Source organism: Sceloporus occidentalis, unplaced genomic scaffold (genome assembly GCF_023333645.1).
Source record: "Sceloporus occidentalis isolate IW3139 unplaced genomic scaffold, rSceOcc1.0.p SCAF_3, whole genome shotgun sequence".
Taxonomy (NCBI): domain Eukaryota; kingdom Metazoa; phylum Chordata; class Lepidosauria; order Squamata; family Phrynosomatidae; genus Sceloporus; species Sceloporus occidentalis.
In genome coordinates this window covers 199,765,423-199,785,072 of record NW_028316983.1, presented here as the reverse complement: position 1 = coordinate 199,785,072, position 19,650 = coordinate 199,765,423, and the positions used below count along the sequence as shown (strand labels likewise).

Genomic DNA, 19,650 nt, shown 5'->3' with positions numbered 1-19,650 from the left:
GAAGTAAGTGTCACAAGTTTATATTGTTAGTTTGCCCACTGTATTTTTTATTTACTCATTATATTTCTGGTTCCCAAAAGCCTAGTATATTCAGGGACCAAGTGGACGTGGGAACGGGAACAACCATTTCAAGGCATGAAATCCTGAAAGAGAATGCCCTGACATTTATTGAAACAGTTGGGCAGTTTGGTAGGGCCCTGCTAGGAATCTTCCAAGAGAAGATTTCTGGGAGAAGAATGTCAAAAGTGCCATGCCAGCACTGTAAACAATGAGGGCCAAAACAGAAAAAGAATGCAGAGGAAATAGTTAAGTTACATGTCATTTTATTTTGCTCCAGGATATTTATGAAGAGGGTGTGTTAAAACCAAAACTACACCAAAAACAAAATTACTTGATTTTTTACTGAAATAAGACAAGGTAATTGAAAGCAATAAATGCTTATAAAACTTTGAAATTAATAAAACAATAGGAATTAAATTAAAATAATAGGAATACTCATTAAAGCATGGCAGCTAAAGCAAAATGTTCAATAATAAAGGAAATGATGAGGTAATAAATGTAATATTGTATGCTTATAAAGTATTATTATAGGAATGCAAAACAACTTAGTAGTCTTCTGCCATGTTCCAGCCACAGTACATTAAGTGCAAATGCTTGGATAACTGTTCTTAAAATATTAAGGACTAGATGCCATATGTTAAATCATAATGCTCAATATTTGATATGTGTATCTATTAATTTAAACCACAAGAATAGAACACCCTATAAAGATTTTTAAAAATTGACAAAGAAAACCTTTTACAAATTGGGCCTATCCCAACCCAATACTAATAACCAATTTATCTTTACAAGAATCCTACACAAGCCAATCTTCAGACATGAATGTTGACTGCTGGATCCAAATTCTTTACACATTTCTTTGTTTTCTTCTTTTAATGGGACCTGTCCCTTAAACTGGATGAATCAAAATTCTGAAGTCAGTTCTTTTGAGTTAATTACAGTCCTCCCTCTGTTCTTGCAGTCTTGAGACTTGTGTTTCTTGCCTATGTGTGGGGCGAACGGAGGGGGAAACAATAGGGGTGTGTGTCCAAGGAACATGTGCACGCAGCAACATACCTATATTCAAGCCAATGGGGCCTGAATATAAGCAAAGCTCCATTTTCGCAGAGAGGTCCAGAACAGATCCACCGCAAAAAGGAGGGGCCGACTGTACACACACTTTTGGCTTTTCACAATTTTTGGTAACTTTTGGTCTGTTCTGCATATTAAGAAGATAACTTCTTAATATCAAAAATCATAGGCCAGTATTTCAAATGATCTATTTAGTTAAGTCTATTTCACTAAGCAACCAGTGTAACATAGGGGCTAAACAGACCACCCCTTTGGAGTGGCATCCCAACACCTTCTTCCTCACCCATTTGGGGTTGATGCAACTGCACGCCACAGCCCCAATCTGGCATTTTTCAGGCCCCAAAAGAAGTGGCAAAATGCCACTCCTTTTGGAGCCGGAAAAAGGGTGCCTTTGCCGCTGCAGTGGCACTTTCTGGTGCTCCTTTTGGTGTGTGTCATCTGAACTCTACACCAAAGGAGCAGGCAGAGTGATATTGGCTTGAGGGCAGAGTTGGGGCATGCATCATGCAGCTGCCACACCCCCCACTCTGCAATGAGGCCAGTGTTAAACACTGGTCTGTGCAGCACCACAGTGATTTAAACATTGGACTATGACTTGGAGACCAGGTTTTGATTCCCTGCTTGGCCACGGAAACCCACTGGGTGACCTTGGGCAAGTCACATGCTCATAGCCTAAGGGGAAGGCAATGGCAAACCTCTTTTGAACAAATTCTGCCAAGAAACCCCTATGATAAGTTCGCCTTAGGGTTGCCAAAAGTCAGAAATGATTTACAGTGTATGGCACATACCACCACCACCGCACTCTCCTGGACCAACCGCCCTCAAAACTGACCCTACATTCCCATTGTAAAAAGATTGCTGAGCAAATTAAATTACCCTAGTTCCCATTTGAAACTATGTTTCAATGTGATCAAATCTGTCATGATGAAGCGAGGCAAAGGCAACAGAACTGGATTTTCCAGACACCAGCTTAAAAGAGGTTCTTTTGAAAAAATGTCATTCCAAAGCTTGTCGAGCAAGTGGGAACAAAAGATTGGGATTACAGTATTCTGGAGGGGAGGGACTAAAGGCAGAGGGGTGTTTAACATCCCTCCCCATTTTTTAGGGGATGTCATCCCCCCCCAGTGCTGTCTTGTCATTGTTGGTGTGATGTTTGGTTCCTTTTTTAAAAAATAAATAAATAAAATGAAGCAACGAAGCAACAGAATGGTTTAGTAACTACTTACAAAGGTGCTAAACCACTCTGTCTCTCAAGCGCTTAACTGTATTTACAAGAAAGAAAGAAAGAAAGAAAGAAAGAAAGAAAGAAAGAAAAACATGCCCTGTCCTCCTTCTCACAAGTCTCCCTGGGTCCTGGTGCCCTCCATTTCCATCCTCCTCCTCCTCCTCTTCTCCCTTTCCAGCTTGGTGATGTCCCCTTCCCTGGCCCCAAGCTCCCCAGCCTTGCCTCCGTCTCATCCTACGCCTCTTCTCCGCCCCCCACCTTGCCTTGCTCCATCGCTATCCTCCTTGTCACACTCTCTCAGCCTCAGAACACACTCTCTCAGCCTCCAACCCCCCCCCCCCCCCCAATTTCCAAGCCAGGCTTATGTGAGATGATTGACCGGGGAGTTTACAACAGTGCTGCCAGTGGGAACCATAGTCGCCTCAAAAAACCCCAATCACACAAGGTAAGGGGAAAAATCCTTTCATAATCCTTTCAACCCTTATACCAAACCCGGAAGCTTCAAATGGTGCAGAACATGGCAGCCAGGCTGGTCACTGGCACGTCCAGGGCCAGCCATATAACACCGGTATTAAAAGATCTCCATTGGCTGCCCATTCGCTTCCGGGCGCAATATAAGGTGTTGGTGATGACCTATAAAGCCCTAAATGGCTTGGGCCCAGGATACCTGAAGGACTGCCTCTCCCCATACATTCCGCCCCGCACCCTCAGAACATCTGGGCAGCAATTACTTAGGGTTCCCGGGGCGAGGTTTGTCTCCACCACCAGGAGGACTTTTTCCATCGCCACCCCGGCCCTTTGGAACACGCTGCCCATAGAGCTCCGCTCAGCTACCTCCCTGGCCCAATTTAGACGGGATTTAAAGACCTTGCTGTTTGGAATTGCATTCCCTGACTAAGGTCTTTTAGGCCTCCTGCAACTGTAAATGACATCAAATAGAATAGAATTAAAGTCTATAAACAATTAACATGAAGATGTAATTAAATTGTCTCTCACAAATGTTAATTAAACTGCCAATAACAATTTAACACATGTCTGAAATAATAAAAGCAATATAATTAAAATAGTATAATTAAAAAATGTTTTAACAGAGTACAGTTAAAAGCACTGCATGCTTATTTCTTGTACTTCTGCTTTGGACCTGAAGCTATCACTTTCTCTTGATCTGAATGCTAAAGTAATATCCAGCTGAAAGAAATATAATTTAGTTTGCTTTTCACTAGGTTAGCTGGAGGAATTCTAGGAGGCAAGAAATTTTAGCAGTATTTGAAATGCTGATTTCAGCATTTATATCAATATACCATTGTATGTTAATTCTCTATTATTATTATTATTATTATTATTATTGCTCCTGTAGTATCATTCACATGTTTTTATACTTTTATCATTGTGTATATTAGACATTTTCATATTTTAGTTTAGCAACATCTCCATCTATATATTGTCTCCTTAACATCTCCTTTATTTACATATTTCTGGATTGATTTAATGAGCTTGAACATATCTACTATTTGCATGGTGAAATATTAAAGAATTCTTTCAAATTGGTCCAAAACACACTGCAGAAATAATCCAGTTTTAGGCCCCATTCAGACTCACCTATTTGCGCTGGATGGAACGGGATAGATCCGTATCCCCCCCCCCCTGAATACCTCCGGAAGCAAGTGCCCACTATTTACCTCAGGGTAATTTAACCCTGAATACCATGCAGCTCTGAGGAGAGTTCTCATTTGCCGAACCGGTTTTAAAAAAGGCTCCTTTGCTGTCAATCAAATTTATTTCTGCTTTTGTCGAGGTGACATTTCCTACAGCAGTTGGGCCACCGGATGTGTGCTTCCCCCCTCCTTTAAAAAAAAAAAAAACAGGTGCCAGTATGCGCAGATGCTGTCAAATTTAAAAACCTCCAGGTGTGTGTGTGTGTGTGTGTGTGTGTGTGTGTGTGTGTGTGTGTGGTGTGTGTATTTGGGTCACTACAGATTATGGATCTCCCCTGCCTCCATTTTCAATCCCAAAATGCAATCTAATGCATTTGCATCCTTCCTCCTTGCCACCCCAGTGCCTCATATGCACGTTAAATTGGACAACAGCAAGAAAAATCCTCATACAGAGGATCAGAGATATTGATAACCAGCATTCATTATCAATTGCCAACACAACTTGCTCTCCCACAAATCTAGGTGTGGAATTTAGTCTAAAGGGCAGTGCAAACTACTTTAAAAAATCTCACAATTCCCAAATATTGCTTGGCATTTACTAAAGTGAGATTTAATGCATTTCCATCTGCGGTATTGGAAGGCCGTTTCCAACATGTTGAGTATAAAGATCGTCTGTGCCCATGTGGAGAAGGGTCTGTAGAATCCCTATCACATATCCTTCTTATATGTACTTTTTACAGAGATGACAGACTGAGACTAATAAAACCCTTATTAGACAAATTTCAGGGAAGATCTCAGGGTTGGTATACAAGATATCTATTAAAGGACACTGATAAAAAGGTTACAGAAGAGGTGGCAAAATTTTGTTTTGCAGCAATTAAGACCCGTAGGGCTATAATAACTACTACAGCAAGAATCAATAACTGGTGTCAGTAGCTAACAGTAAACACCCCCTCTTGAACCAGCCTATTTTTATAGTGCACTGAACCACGAGAAAGAGCAGTATCTGTTTCACATAACAAGGTCTGCATATGTTCTTAACTGATTAATAAGATGAAAAGCTACAAGCTTGTTATTTTTAATTGCACAGAGACTGCATATTTATTCTTAATGTGTTATTGTTGTGTTAAAACTGGTTGTGATTGTTTTGTCTTATTTTTAATTTTTATATTGCCTGGAGATCTGTTGACTGTAATAAAAGCTTTGATTGATTGATTGATTGATTGATTGATCAACACATATAATAATAATAATAATAATAATAATAATAATAATAATAATAAATTCCTCACCTCGGAATACCATTTCTGCATCCTTTGCTTTCCCTCAGCCAGCCCAGTTCCTTACAGACAGTAGCGGAGAGAAACATTTGTAGCATTCACATTGTAGCATTCACGTATAAAAAATAATTTAGAAAAATAGTCTTTTACAAAGTGCATGCTACTGGAAGCAAGCAAATGAAAGGGAAAGTAGCACAAGCAGACACATTCTATCTATATATGTAGCTACCTGTAGAACTATGTGCATAGATTGTCAAATATATAACAAATAAAAAATAAAAAGAGAGCTGCCTGGTGCAAGAGGGAGTCTTGTTCCGTTCTGTGCCCTCTCTCTGCCCTACCCTGAACTTGACCCTTTCTCAAGCACCCTGATTGCCCTTTGCATCTTTCCTCTGGCTCCTTGGCTCTGTCAGTCACCACGATTGCCTGGTATCCCTTCTTTCCCCCAGCTCCTTCCTCCACTCCGATGAAGGGGAGGGAATATTGTGCCCACTGCCCTCCTTCTGACCTAAATCCCTCCCCTGAACTTGCCCCGATCATGATCCCAGCAGACTGGCGGAGGGCAAACGTTGTCCCCATCTTCAAAAAGGGGAAAAAAGAGGATCCCAACAATTATCGTCCAGTTAGTCTGACATCAATACCAGGAAAGATTCTGGAGCAGATCATTAAACAAAGAGTCTGTGAACATCTAGATGGCAATTCCATAATCAGAAAAACTCAACATGGGTTTCAGAGAAACAAGTCATGCCAGACAAATCTAATCTCTTTCTTTGATAAAATTACCAGCTTGGTAGATGAAGGGAATGCTGTGGATATAGTATATCTTGATTTCAGTTGGAAATGACACTTCCATTGGAATGACACTCTAAAGTAGGGCTGCACGTTTGCTCAGGATCCAATGTAAACTGTGTTTCAGAGTTAGTCTGTGAGTTCTGTGGGTTGCTGTTGTTTTTTAGAAAAGCAAAGATGATATGTTGTTGTTTGTAACTGCCCTCAAGTTGACTGACTCATGGCAACCCTGTTGATGAGACATCTCCCCCCCCCCAAAAAAAAAAACCTGTCCTCCACTGCTCTGCTCAGGTCTTGCAAATTTAGACCTGTTACTTCCCTAATTGAGTCTATCTACCTAGCATGCAGTGTTCCTCTTTTTTAAAACTGTCCTCTACCTTTTCTAGCATTATTGCCTTTTCTAATGAGTACGACAGTCTCAGTTTTGACATCTTGGCTTCAAGGAGATTTTGAGGCTTTATCTGTTCATGGATCCATTCATTTGTCTTTTTTTTTTTTTTTTTTTGGCTGTCCACAGTATCCTCAGTACTCTTCTCAAACAAACTGATTTTCTTTTTATTCACTGTCTTCACTGTCCACCATTAACATCTGTAGTTTAGTGCTCAGTTGTATGTCAAAATATCATCAAGTCATTATGTCCTGTGGCCTTTAAATTGTTGTTTACAGTGTGAGGAAAGAAAAGAAATGTATGTACTTCATGCATAGTAGAAATTCTTGACCTAATTGTTCCTCCTCTAATGAGAACACACCCTGAGTTGTGTTCTCTTCACACTCCAGAGCAGGGCTTTGATCTTAATTGATACACATAACATCATCACCCACACACACTATTCTGAAGGTTCCGCTAATGATCCCAAGGAGGTTTTCATAGAGCATATAGGACTGAATGGGAAGGAAAGAAGTGGACTGAGATCAATTCTTCTCCCCTTCAGACAATGAAAACACCATCTGGATTAACACCATCCAAAAGTTCAGAAGACTTATATTTGCAAGAGAAAGACCCTGCACCCAAATAAGTGTCTTATACTCTCTTAAACTGGGATGGAAAGAAAGTTCAAAAATATTTTTAAATGGTCAAATGGTCAGAAAACTTGTTTCTTGACTGTAAACAAATGCTGAGGAGAATCTGTGCAATTTTGGCTTATTCTAACCAAAATTCGCACAAGTTTGTTTAAAAACTACTGTTTTCTGTACAAAATAGCCATGTGTGAATTTTGTGCAGAAGTCACAAGTTGCAAACAGTTTTTGCAAACTGTACAGTTTTCAAAGATTTCCTTGCACCCAGAAGAAAGCTGATAAATTACTCACAGCTTCCTTCAGAAAGAAAATTAGCAAATTACATCCATACTCTTAAATTAGATCTGTGCCAATCAAGTGTTTAAACTCGCATGTACAGAGCCTCTAATAACACTATATGTGTCTTTGCTACCATTTTTTTAATGTATGTCTCAACTTTCGGTCAAATTTGGCATTCAAGATGTAATTAAGATGAATGGCTGTCTAATGCTTAAGTTCTTTCACCTTAAATACAGTCTAGTAAAGCAAAATAGATAATGTGATGTGTTCACACTGTAAGTTTCCATTCTGTTTGCTTCATTGACTGCCAACTTTCAGGATGGGGAAATTCTCAATATGATGTCATATCATACACTTTGATTTACAAGGTGTTTCTGCAAGGGAGAGACATCAGGCAATTACTTTGTTGTGAGCAATTCATGCAAGTCTGATCTTGGTACCAGAGAAGGGAGGGACAAGGAGGAAGGGAAAAGAAAGGGGAAAATGCTTTGTATAGTGTGGAAGAATAAAATTAGACTCCAATATTTTAAAACAAATGGAACCATGCATAGTAACACTGAGATAAACATAAGGTCATTGTTCTATAACATACAATAATTAATTTTTTACATTCTTTTTGAGGAACTGTGAATGATATACCATTGAACAGCTTAATCTGTCAGGAATATCAGAGCTTCCCTAAGAGAGCAAATATCTCAGACCAAGATCAAGGACAGGTAAAACAAGAACTAGCAGAACAGGCTTTGCATACGTGGTTGGGCATGAAATGTCAGCGCTCATTTGGGAAGAAATATCTACCTTTCTGGAAGCCTTTTGGAAATCCATTAGCATTTATACTAATATCAAATAGCTCTTCAAGAATCAGTTGCTCTTATATGTCTTGGACATGTGTGAAGGCTGGCTGCTTGGAATTAGTATCAAAGATGATCTTAAATAAAAAGAAATAGCTAATTAAGGAAATTATTTTTCTTTACATGACACGTCTTTACATAGCATGTACCCTGAGCACATGGTCTAAAAGGGTGGGGTTTCTGCTGAGTCAATGACTTGCTTGAAAGCAGAATTAGCAGCCACTAGCTCTATATAACTGCTGTCTCAAACTTTGGAGCTCAGTTTCTGAGGAAAGATCGGAACGGGAGCTGCAGATTTTCTTGAGGAGGTCATCCAGGAAAAAAATTGCCAATTAAAATGAAAAAGGCTGTAGCATCAAGGCAGCAACCTTGAGGAAAGTTACTATTGGGAGCAAAGCATGCACAACCCACACTGGCCAGCTGTTAGACTCACCCACTTTTGACAGAAAACTTCTGATGACACACAGACTGAGTTGATAAGCCATATGAGCCAAAGGGGCTAAAGATAGGAGGATGGCATACCTCTATCTGCCAGGGTTCCATAGATGTGCTAGTATCTCCAAAGGCTGTGGGGAGAATTTCGGAGCCAGCTCATGGAGCTTGTCAAACTGAAAATAGGAAGAGAATCTGCCAAGGGGTTCTGGATCCTAGGAATATGATGGGATTGGAATAGGATGTTGTTATTCAGACATGGGAGGAACAGGCATCTGACTAGACCCATAACCCTAGAAGACCAAGAACTTTGGGAATCAACTACCAGGACTACCAGAACCTGGACCAATGCAGCATTGTCACAGCAGAACAGGTCCGACCTGTTAGCAATGTTTTCCATCCAGCTGTGAACAGCTACATCAATTGGGAACAGTTCTATGACTGTCAAATCCCTAGTCATACTGCTGTTTATACAGCCCAGGGGCAAAGGTTCAGCACATCACTGCCCCTGCCAGTAAAGGCCAAAGCCATGTGCACCTGCTCCATCAGAATGGACCTATAGCTCAGCCCACAAAAGTTAGGTGTACCTCCAAAATGATACTCCATTGTAATTATGGAGCAAATTGCACCAGACTCCCAAACCTTCCCTAACTTTCTTAGTATATGGTAATTGAGAGCAGGACCTCCCCCCCCCCCACCCACATTGTATTGTACAGTGCGCCCACATCATACGTGAGTGCACTTTATGTAGCCTTCATCATATGCTAAAAGCCACTCAGGGAGAAGGGGTGTCGCGTCCCATAGGGACTAATGGGGCGTGTGCCTGTGGCCTTCAGCTCTTGCACACCATCATTGCATTATATTTGACTTCTGTTTAATCCCATTTTCTGCTTCTTAGAACACATCTGGCAAAGTGATAAGCAAGGAAAGAGAACAGTAACATTTTTTGTTATCTGCTTTTGGTATTGAAGGGGATACAAGGAAGTTCTCTTTAACTGTTACAACTTGAAAAGGTCATCTTATGAGATGAATGTTTGGGTTGGAACAGGGAGAAAGAACTCTTGGCTGGCGGGGCCAAGATGGGTAACTAGTTTGGCAGGGTAAGTGGAAAGTTGTAGTAATGGAGTTTGGCAGCACCAGCTCTGTATATGAGATATAAGATTGAATGTTGTAGCATATATATGGTTAGATCAGTCATTTCCAGTTGCCATGTGTTTGTCACATGGTCATTTCTAAGTTGATCCTGTATCAAATCTATATGCATGGCTCTGTCATGATGATATGATAGGATGTAATGATTGGGGAATACGAATCCTGTAGGAAGCCAAGTTTAGGAAACAACAGGAGGGGGCAAATGGCTGGAGGAGAGAAAGATTTGTGGTTTTATTATCCTGTTGTTCCGGCAAGCGGACCAAGGCTGTAAACCAGGGATGTCTCCTTCTTTAAGTGTGATTGGATGATAATTCAGGAAAGAAAAGGGGAACCATGAAAGGTCACTTTGATCCAGATCAAAGGCTTGGGATCGTAGCTGGGAGGGGGCTGGATGATCTGGGGGAGGGGAAACTTTTCTGTTCTGACATAAACCCTGGATGGAGGACCTTCTGTCTCAATTCCTAGAATTAAATATTTTGTTTAAATCACACTAAGATGTTCTCTTGGGCTCCCTACAGACAGGCCAAAATAAGGCTGCTTCGGGTCACTTTGGAGGTATGCTGTTTAAATGATGCATGTGTCCTAAGAGTCTGGAAGCCATGCCAAAGCCATGCTCCAGTCCTAAGGACAGGAGCACAGCTTTGGCTCAGCTTGTAGCTTCTTAAGATGCATGTGTAATTTAAACAGCATACCTCCAAAGTGACCCGAAGCAGCTTTATTTTGGCCTGTCTATATGGGACCTTGGTTATTGGAAACTGAGTCCACTGTTCTTGAATCCTGTCCCAAATCCATCTTACTGTAGGAACATTACTTTAAAAATATTCATTAATGTCCAACTGAAGACAATGGTTGAAATTCATTTTTTGAATTTCTTTTCCTCCAGGCTTTTTGTGAAGGTAAGTTCACCTGAAGTGACTAGAAATGTTGGCTGTTCTGACACAGCCTCAAAATGTGGGGAAATGCTCCTGGGAGCAATGGGATATGATGATTTGATGTCCCAACCCGCTCATGAAAAGACTGTACAGAAATAAAACTGGCTGCTTTATTTAAAATTATAGAATGTACAGTTTATAAAATGTAACAATGCTTTTTAAACTATTACTTCTTTTCTTCTTCCTTAGCCCATCATTCCGATGTATACACAAAATGTACGGGAAGGATTTAGGGTCTTTGGACGAACAAGTAAGGCATACTTCTGGTGTATAATTTAGATCAGGGGTAGGCAGCCTTTTTGAGCCGGGGGCCGGGTTGCTGTCCCTCAGACAACTGGGGGGGCCGAAGCCAAAAAAATAAATAATTAAATAATTTTTGAAATATTTAAATAAATAAATAAACCGGGACAAATGTAAGACAACATTTTCAAATGGTGGACACTTTTTTTTTAAAAGTGGAGGACACGCAAAAAAATTTGCTGATTTTTAAAAAAATGTTAATATAAATGCATGTTTCTGAGGCGTCTATAGACAATTGCCCCCCTTGCCTCTGCGCGTGAGAGGCCAAAGGCGGCAATCGGTGGCAGGACCGGCCTGGGGCCGGTCCCAAGGCCTCACCGGGCCGCATCCGGCCCGCGGGCCGCAGGTTGCCTACCCCTGATTTAGATAATTGAGTTGGAAATTGGGCAAAAATATTATGTTCTCCAGTCTGCAGCTCTGTTAATCATATAGCTCCTACTTGCACATACAATGTGATCCTGTCCAGTGAACAAACTGGGAAATTTGTGTGAGTATTTTGTTATTGCAATTTCTATCTGTACACCACTTTGATCACTGCAGAAAAGTGGTTTATAAAAAAAGTGGTTTATAAATAAAACTAATTATTATTATTATTATTATTATTATTATTATTATTATTATTATTAGCAAGAGGGCAGGAGAAACTCCCATAGATGCTAAGAGACCTAGACACTGTTAAATTGTGGTGTCAATGAGGAAATCTAATTTTCACTTATTAACTTTAAATGCATTCTTTCTTCTGAGGTGTTGTTGGAGACAGGATTTGACACATTTGGATAAGACTATCTCTTGGATGCAAAATTAAGTAACATAGATCCTCTTCATCCCTTGTTGTTGGTGTTGTGTTATCTTCTACTTATCCTAGGCAAAGAAGGACCAGCCAAAGAGGCAAATGCCTTCTCTATTAATTCAGCAGCCACAAAACTGCATTCAGTAACAACTAGGACAGATGGAATCCAGGAGAGTACTGGTAGAGGTGTAAATTATTCATCAAAGAGGGATTAAGAAACATTTCTTGTTTCTTGACTTTGAAAGGTATTGCAATTGCAGAATAAATATACAGTCGGCCCTTCTTATACACAGATTTTTTTATACACGGATTGAAGCATCCATGATTTCAAAATGTTCAAAAAAAGTAAAGATTTCAAATATCAAACCTTGATTTTCCATTTTTTATAAGGAACAATATTTTGCTATGTCATTATATTTAATGGGACTTGAGCATCCATGGATTTTGTTATCCACAGGGGATCTTGGAACCAAACTCAAGAGTATAACAAGGGTCCACTGTAGTTGTCAATTAGTGTTTAGAAGAAATATGTTATTCATTTCTTCCACATAAAATGCATTTTTTTTTACAGAATCAAAAGTGACATTAAGTTTGAGACCATGTTCATTTGTTTTAATGGTATAGCATTAGCAAGGTGGATATATGAATACAGTCGATTACCTTTCCTTCCTCCATATGGTGGATTACCAGTCAAATTTCGTACATATATTGGAGAACCCATTCCATATGATCCAAATATAACTGCTTTGGAATTAGCTACAAAGGTATGCTTTGTTTATCAGCTAATGATATAAAACATCTTCATTTCCCTACCTTATTGTAAAAATAACTTTATAAGTGAATTTCTGTCAAAGGAAAATGGCTTTAGTGTTGGTTTTCATTTTGGCTTGTTACTCAAACTATCTTTGAAAAGAAAAGAATACAGTTTTGCATGTTTTCTAAATACATCTAGGATGCAACATGGCCACATTTCATACTATATTACTACGTCATATGGAAGTTGAATTCTAGTTTCCTTGTTTGTAGATAAAAGTTACAGTTATTATTATTATTATTATTATTATTATTATTATTAAATCAACAAAGAAATGTTTTTTTAAAAAAAACATTTTTTAAAAATGCGGGAGACCGCATAGGTGTGGGAAGAACAAGTCATGGCCCCTTGATGGAGTACTCATCAGTTTTCTGGCAGATAGCTCTAGTACTTAGTGATGGTTGGTAGGATTCTGGCAAAGAAAAGTGAACCCAGAAAACCGTGATCCATTTAAGCAAAACACTATTTATATTCTTAAAGAAGAGTGCATACTTGGGATCACTTAGCACTTGTGTTCTCCTTACCTTCATTTTGAGAGATCTTGAACATGTCCACTTGTTTGTAAATCTAAAATGTATCTGTGAACAACAGGGAAGTCATCATTACAGGGAGATCCCCACACAACAGCAAAACCAGCCCAACAGGCTTACAGTCCACAGTACCATTTCAGAGGATCTCTGAAGCATGCATATGTAGCATTGCTTATAGGTTTAAGATATACTGACAGTACAACTGGGAATGTGGTGGCTCTATGGTTAAGATGCTGACTCTGATGATTGCAAGATCAGCAAGTCAGCAGTTCGAGACCCAAGCACCACATGACAGAGTGAACTCCATCACTAGTCCCAGTTTCTGCCAACCTAGCAATTTGAAAGCATGTAAAAGTGCAAGTAGATAAATAGGTACCACTTAGGTGGGAAGGTAACAACGTTCCATGTGCCTTGGCATTTAGTCATGGTGACCACATGACCATGGGATTGTCCTTGGATTAATAACGGAGATGAGCACTGCCCCGCTACAGACACGACTTGACAATCATGTCAAAGGAGAAACCTATACATACAACAATATTAAACCTAATAGAGCCAGCCTTCCATATCCATAGATTCTGCATGCATGAATTCATCTATCCATGGTTGAAAATAATAATTTAAAAAATCCAAAAAGCAAGTCTTTTTTCTGACATTTTATATAAGGGATATCATTTGACTGTGCCGTTAAATATAATGGGACTTGAACATCCATAGGTTTTGGAATCCATGGGAGGCAGGTGAGGGGTGCTGGAACCAAACTCCAGCAGATATCAAGGACTTACTGTATTATTATCATGTCTATTTCAGTGTTTGGAATTTTACTTGGAATTGTAGAACACCAATCAACAATTTTGTTTTGAGTACTAAACCTCACTATATATGTAGAGGGCCAGAACCCACAATAGTCTTCCTGTACATTTCAACAGAAAAATCAAATTCACCTGTGCATTATCTTCCTTAGGCATGGGCTGAGCTGCTCTTTCATTTGATGCAAATATGACGAGTTACATGTGTGAAAATTCCACTAATCCAGCAGAGCCCATGCTGGTTCTAGATCAGGCCTTGTGTATTCATTGTATGAATAGCAAAAATATGATACACTGTGTAGAGGTATCTGCATGAAATAGCAATAGGATATTTGCCACTGCCCACCAGTTTTTCCAAGATGTATTCTCCTCAGCTGTTATATCCTTAATTTTTTTTTGTTAAAATAAATACTTTACATAATCACAGCTGTATGGCACAGACATTTACAACTCTCCCATTCTCATGTACTCTAGATGTCTCCATCTTCTGAGATAAATGAAAGAAACTGACTATATTGGGAAGCACATTTCAAATTAAAAAGGGAAATAACATGGCACAGAAGAGAGAAACTTGTTTTAATATGTCCAGGTCTCCGAAGTTCATTGAGATACTAATTAAAGCTTAGAACCAACAGCTCTTGATTGTTCAGATGCTGATTCTGTTTAGAGAAAATGCTGAGATGATAGAATTTCTTAAAACTATTCTTAATTATTGTCTTAAATAACTTTTCATGTTATTCATAAAATAATTTTCATGTGGCTTATTCACAACTATCAAACTTAGCTATATGATATGCTTTAGTAGATTTTACTGACAAATTTAATAGCTCTTACAGATCTCATATTTTCCTCAGAGACTTGAAGCTGATTTAAATATGAATCATTGTATTATTTATTTATAAATGCTTCACTTTCATTTTAGTTGATTATTTTCCATGCTCATAGAATGGTACTAATAAAATGCTTGATCTCCTTCTTTCCCTTTTTTTGTTCAGACTAAGGCTGCACTCCAATCATTAATTCAAAAGCACCAGCAAATTCCTGGAAGCATCTTTAAAGCACTAATGGACAGATTTCACAAATAAAAGCAAAAGGACTGAAATGGACTCCTCCAATCATTATGCACTGTTTTATTTTTATGCCTTATTTTTACTTCTTGGAAGAGGTAGAGACACTTACAGGATATTCCACCTCAGTTGTCACAGGTAGCTTGACCAGCATGGGATACTATGCATATGGCTGGGAGTGGAGAGTGGCATTAGCTACTCTGCTTGAGGCTAAAAGTCATTTGGGGCCAATTGTTAAATTATAGTGTACATTATAAAGAGTTTCAGTACTAGATTTATGTAAATAGGACCGTTACTGCAGATTGTCTTGTCTTGGCCAAGAGCCAGCTTGGCAGAAGAATGTTGATAGGCAGGTTTGTTCCTGTGATGTATTTTCACAAGGATAAATTATTGCACAAAACCCATGGTTGAGCAATATTTTGTTTAGAATTAACTAAATTGCCACAAAAGTGGAATTAACATTTTCCATTTCCCTAAATCTAGGTAGCTTCATTCGCACAATAATTATAGGGCAGAAACACTGAATTAGGGATTAGGAATTCCTTTGAACAAACACACACAATTTTCTTAGAGGGTCATGTTTCAAAGTTTTTAAGGGATAGTTGAATTAATGTGTTGCATCTAACTGCAAAATATACAAAGAAAACACATTAAATGTTGCATTGTTTCCTGCTACTATGGTTCAGCCTTGTCATAATTTGTATAGTAAGAAGAGAGCTGAGATAGGAAGTATTGTAGTGTAAGAGTGTGTCAGATAAGGCTTAGGGAGACCCAAATTCAAATCTCTGCATGGTCATTATTGTTATTAAATGATCTTGGACCAGTCATGTACAAGGTGGCTATAGAAATAAATTAAGAGAGGGACATGTGTAAACTGGCTATGCACATTGTTTGTGTAGTACAAATAAATGATTATTAATTATGACATTCTGTCGTGCACATTGAGACTTCTGGTAGCAATTTCCTTATATCACTTTTTTATTGATGGCAAAGAATAAGGTATTTATGAACTTACCACAAGAAGCCGTCATGAATGACACACTATCATTTGAGTCATAGGGAAAATACTGCAAGAAAATGAAGGCAAACTTCAAAAATTGCAGTGCTACATCATGGGAAGTTTACCACCTTGGAGGTTTGCGGGGTTGTACCAGAACAGAAGCAAAGTTGCATTCCACACCAGACCAATTCGGATTGAAACTGAAGTGAGCTTGGAAACAATTTTTGTGGATTCGCTTGTTATCGAATTCACAAAAATCAGGAGTCACTTTGGATTGAGTTTGGATCCAGCTTGGAATGACACCCCCCCCCCCCCATAGAAAGCAATCACGTGTGATAATCAATCATGTTATAACGTGAATTCGCATGGTTGGACCCAGAGTGACTTCAGATTGGAGTTGCAAAAACCGTTGTGTGATATCATCCTATTTCTTTTAAGGATCCTAAATACACCCTACTTTCATCCCATTACAAATAAAGGGCCCACCTTCTGACTATACGTGCATAGAATTAACGTTAGTGAAAAGGGAAAAAGTAGACCTTCCCCCTATTATCTAAGGATAAAATATGTGTCTCTGTAAAAAGAAATGATAAACTAGAATTTGATTGAAGTTGAAGGTTGAATTTGAGCTCTGTAAGTACATAGCATTTTTTTGGATGCTGGCAGCTTCTCTGAACAGTGTGAGACAGTGGATGTGGGCATCGTTTGGAATGTGTAAGCTGTGCTCCACTTCTGTTCAATCTTTGTATTTATAAATAAATTCAAATGTTACAAAATGTCACATGTCTCCCATGGCCTTTTTTCAAAGGAAACCAACCCCAATAAATGCTGTGCCCTGGAACTTCTCAACACTTGGGAAGATGAGAGGATACATAACTACAATATCTCAGCCTAGTGATATACTGCAGATACTGTCACTGTGATGAACAAAGATAGTCAGATGGTCTATGTGGTCTTGCCATCACTTCTGTTGAGAGGGCACATGCTCAAATAGCAGCAAAATAATAGCAAATAGCAATAGCAAGTACATTTCAATACTTTTTAAATTTATATATTTCTAAATTTCTATATTTTATTTCTAAAATAAGCATACCCTATGTGCTAAATTAGCACAAAACAGCAAAATTATGATGACAAGTAGATATTAGTGTTCATCTGAACTGCATTTTCGGTGGTATGTGAAGCTCTCTACAGAGGGAAGCTACCTTTGCTCCATCTTTGTTGGTCATTCACAGGTTTTCAAAAGAGTTTCCTCTTTTAGCCAGCATTGGGTTTGCTGGTGTGGATGTATCTGGATACATTAACCCTCTCTGTTTATTTGGGATGGGCTGGACCAAGATATTTTGCTGCCTGAGTCAGAAGGGTAAAATGGTGCTCACTCCTTTATTTCCCCACTCATGGCTGTGGAATCCTTTTTCTATTACTTGGGCCAGGACGACCTCTTCCAAGGCTACAGAAGGGATGCCCCATTGGACTCACACAGCTCTGCCCCCCTGAGAGTTTCTAACTTAAATTTTGTCATATAGAGTTCTGCTGACTTCTTAATGCCCTTCTACAGCCCCCCCCCCTTTCTTTACCACTTCCCTGGATCTTTCCACTACCCCCAGGGATTGTGGTACTACCCATTTTGGGACTCACTGGTCCCATACCATCAGCAGCATCTTCTCATTAGCACAAGGCAGCTTCAACAGCTTGTTTTGAGTCTAGACATTTCCTTGGGGTATGTGTTTTGCTACACCACAATCTCTCATTCCTTTTGTTTCCCTTCCATAATGTTTACATTCTTCCTCATTAGTAATGTCCTCTCTCTCCTTATCCCTAACCCCCTGCCATAATATCAACCAAATTGGTCACAGTTTCTGACTGGCATGTACATGCAGGCCTTCTGATTCTTTCCCCTTTATCCCATTTGTTCAATTATTCCTTGGACTTTCCCACTCTCCTCCTTTTTTTGGTTCTTTGTGTCTTGGAAATTCTGAACCCAGAATGTTAGATTTGTATTTATTTATTTATTTATGCATGCATGCCTCTTTGCACACTGCCTTGAGTGATTCTCTGAAACTTTTCTCTCCCCTTTCCCTTAGAAAAAGGATCAGGTGTCAGTGGAATTTGACAAGAAAGGAGAACACTATGGCTCAGATAAGAAATAAAACAAATAAAACTGAGATGTTCCACTTCATCAGGAGTTCAGTGATATCTGTAGAAAAAAGTCAGGGGACTGAGTTCCTGGCCCTTTTCTGTTTATTTCTTTTCTTGATCACCATGAGAGTCAACGACTTCAAAACAACAGTGGTGAATGCTACCCAAGGAAGAGAAAAAATTTCCCATGTAAAATTTAATGCTAAATTAGACTTTCTCTGCAAAGTCCCTTTCCACAATCTGTATATCCCCTTTCAAAATGGATTGGCTACTCTAAAATTGTTCAGGCCTGCTTCTTGGAAACTGTTGGGGTTTGCTCCCAATTTGCAATTGTGTGGGGGAAGATGATGTGACTTGCTTTCCCTCTCTTCGGGTCCCACCAAAAACCCTGTCCATGTGTTTTGGTGCTGAATTGCATGCATAAAATCCCTCTCACTCTTTTCTGGTGGGTGATTTCCTCTCTAGTGGAGAGGGGCAGAAGGGATACCTTTTGGGTGCAGGAGGGATTAAATTTCTTTGAAGTCAATGTGGCTTACTTCTCAATAGGTATACATGAATCCACCTTAGAGCAAGTTCATTTGAAGACAACAGGGCTTAATTCGGAGATCTGTCTTGGACTGGGCTGTATAAAGATTCAGAAGGTTTGGAGCCATTGTACAATGAGAATGTGCAAAAGTGAAATGAAAGAAAGAGTTTTTACTAAGAAAAGAAAAAATAGAACCTCATGCTACTAAAGCATTGTACAGCCTGAAGGTCAAGACCTTTTGGCAGGGGAGGAGCAGGTAACAGAGACAGTGGTGCACTCACATGGCCTTCAATTAGGATTATACAGTGGGCCTCTAGTATCCACTGGGGTTTGGTTCAAGGACCACCACCACCAGAAAGCATGGATGCTGAAGTCCCATATAATATAATGGTGTAATAAAATGGTGCCCCTTATATAACATGGCAAAATCAATGTTTGCTTTTTGAAACTTACATATTTTTTAATATTTTCAAGCCACAGATGGTTGAACCCATAATAATAACAATAAAAAACCTGTGGATATGGAGGACCAACTGTACATGCCTCCTAACCACTACCACTTTGAGACAACTAAAAGTGCGTGTAATTGTAGGAATAATTCTGCATGGAAACCAAGAGAACATTTCCTGTAACTAAGGTAAATTATAACAATTAAACCAAAGCAGTACAATACAATTTTAAAAAACAACAGCACAGGTATTCACTAACAAGAGAATTATTTAACTGTGGAGTAGCCCTGCATTTGATGGCCCTGTTACCAGATGCCACTGGGTCAAGAGGAAGGAAAAAGACAGAGATAAAAAGAATGCCAAATTGGTAAACCTTCTGTGTGATGAGATATTGCACAGTTAACATTAGTACATTGTACTGCTGCTCTCTTGTCCAATTATTGAATGAGTATGTGTTAGAAAATGCACAAATATGACTTCAGA

The 19,650-nt window shown here is 39.2% G+C and overlaps 1 pseudogene; it reads left to right on the top strand.

Annotated features, from left to right (window-relative positions):
• The window catches only part of LOC149317324 (DGAT1/2-independent enzyme synthesizing storage lipids-like), a 32,903-nt pseudogene extending 17,817 nt beyond the window's left edge, over positions 1–15,086 (top strand).
• Positions 15,087–19,650: the final 4,564 nt, after the last annotated feature.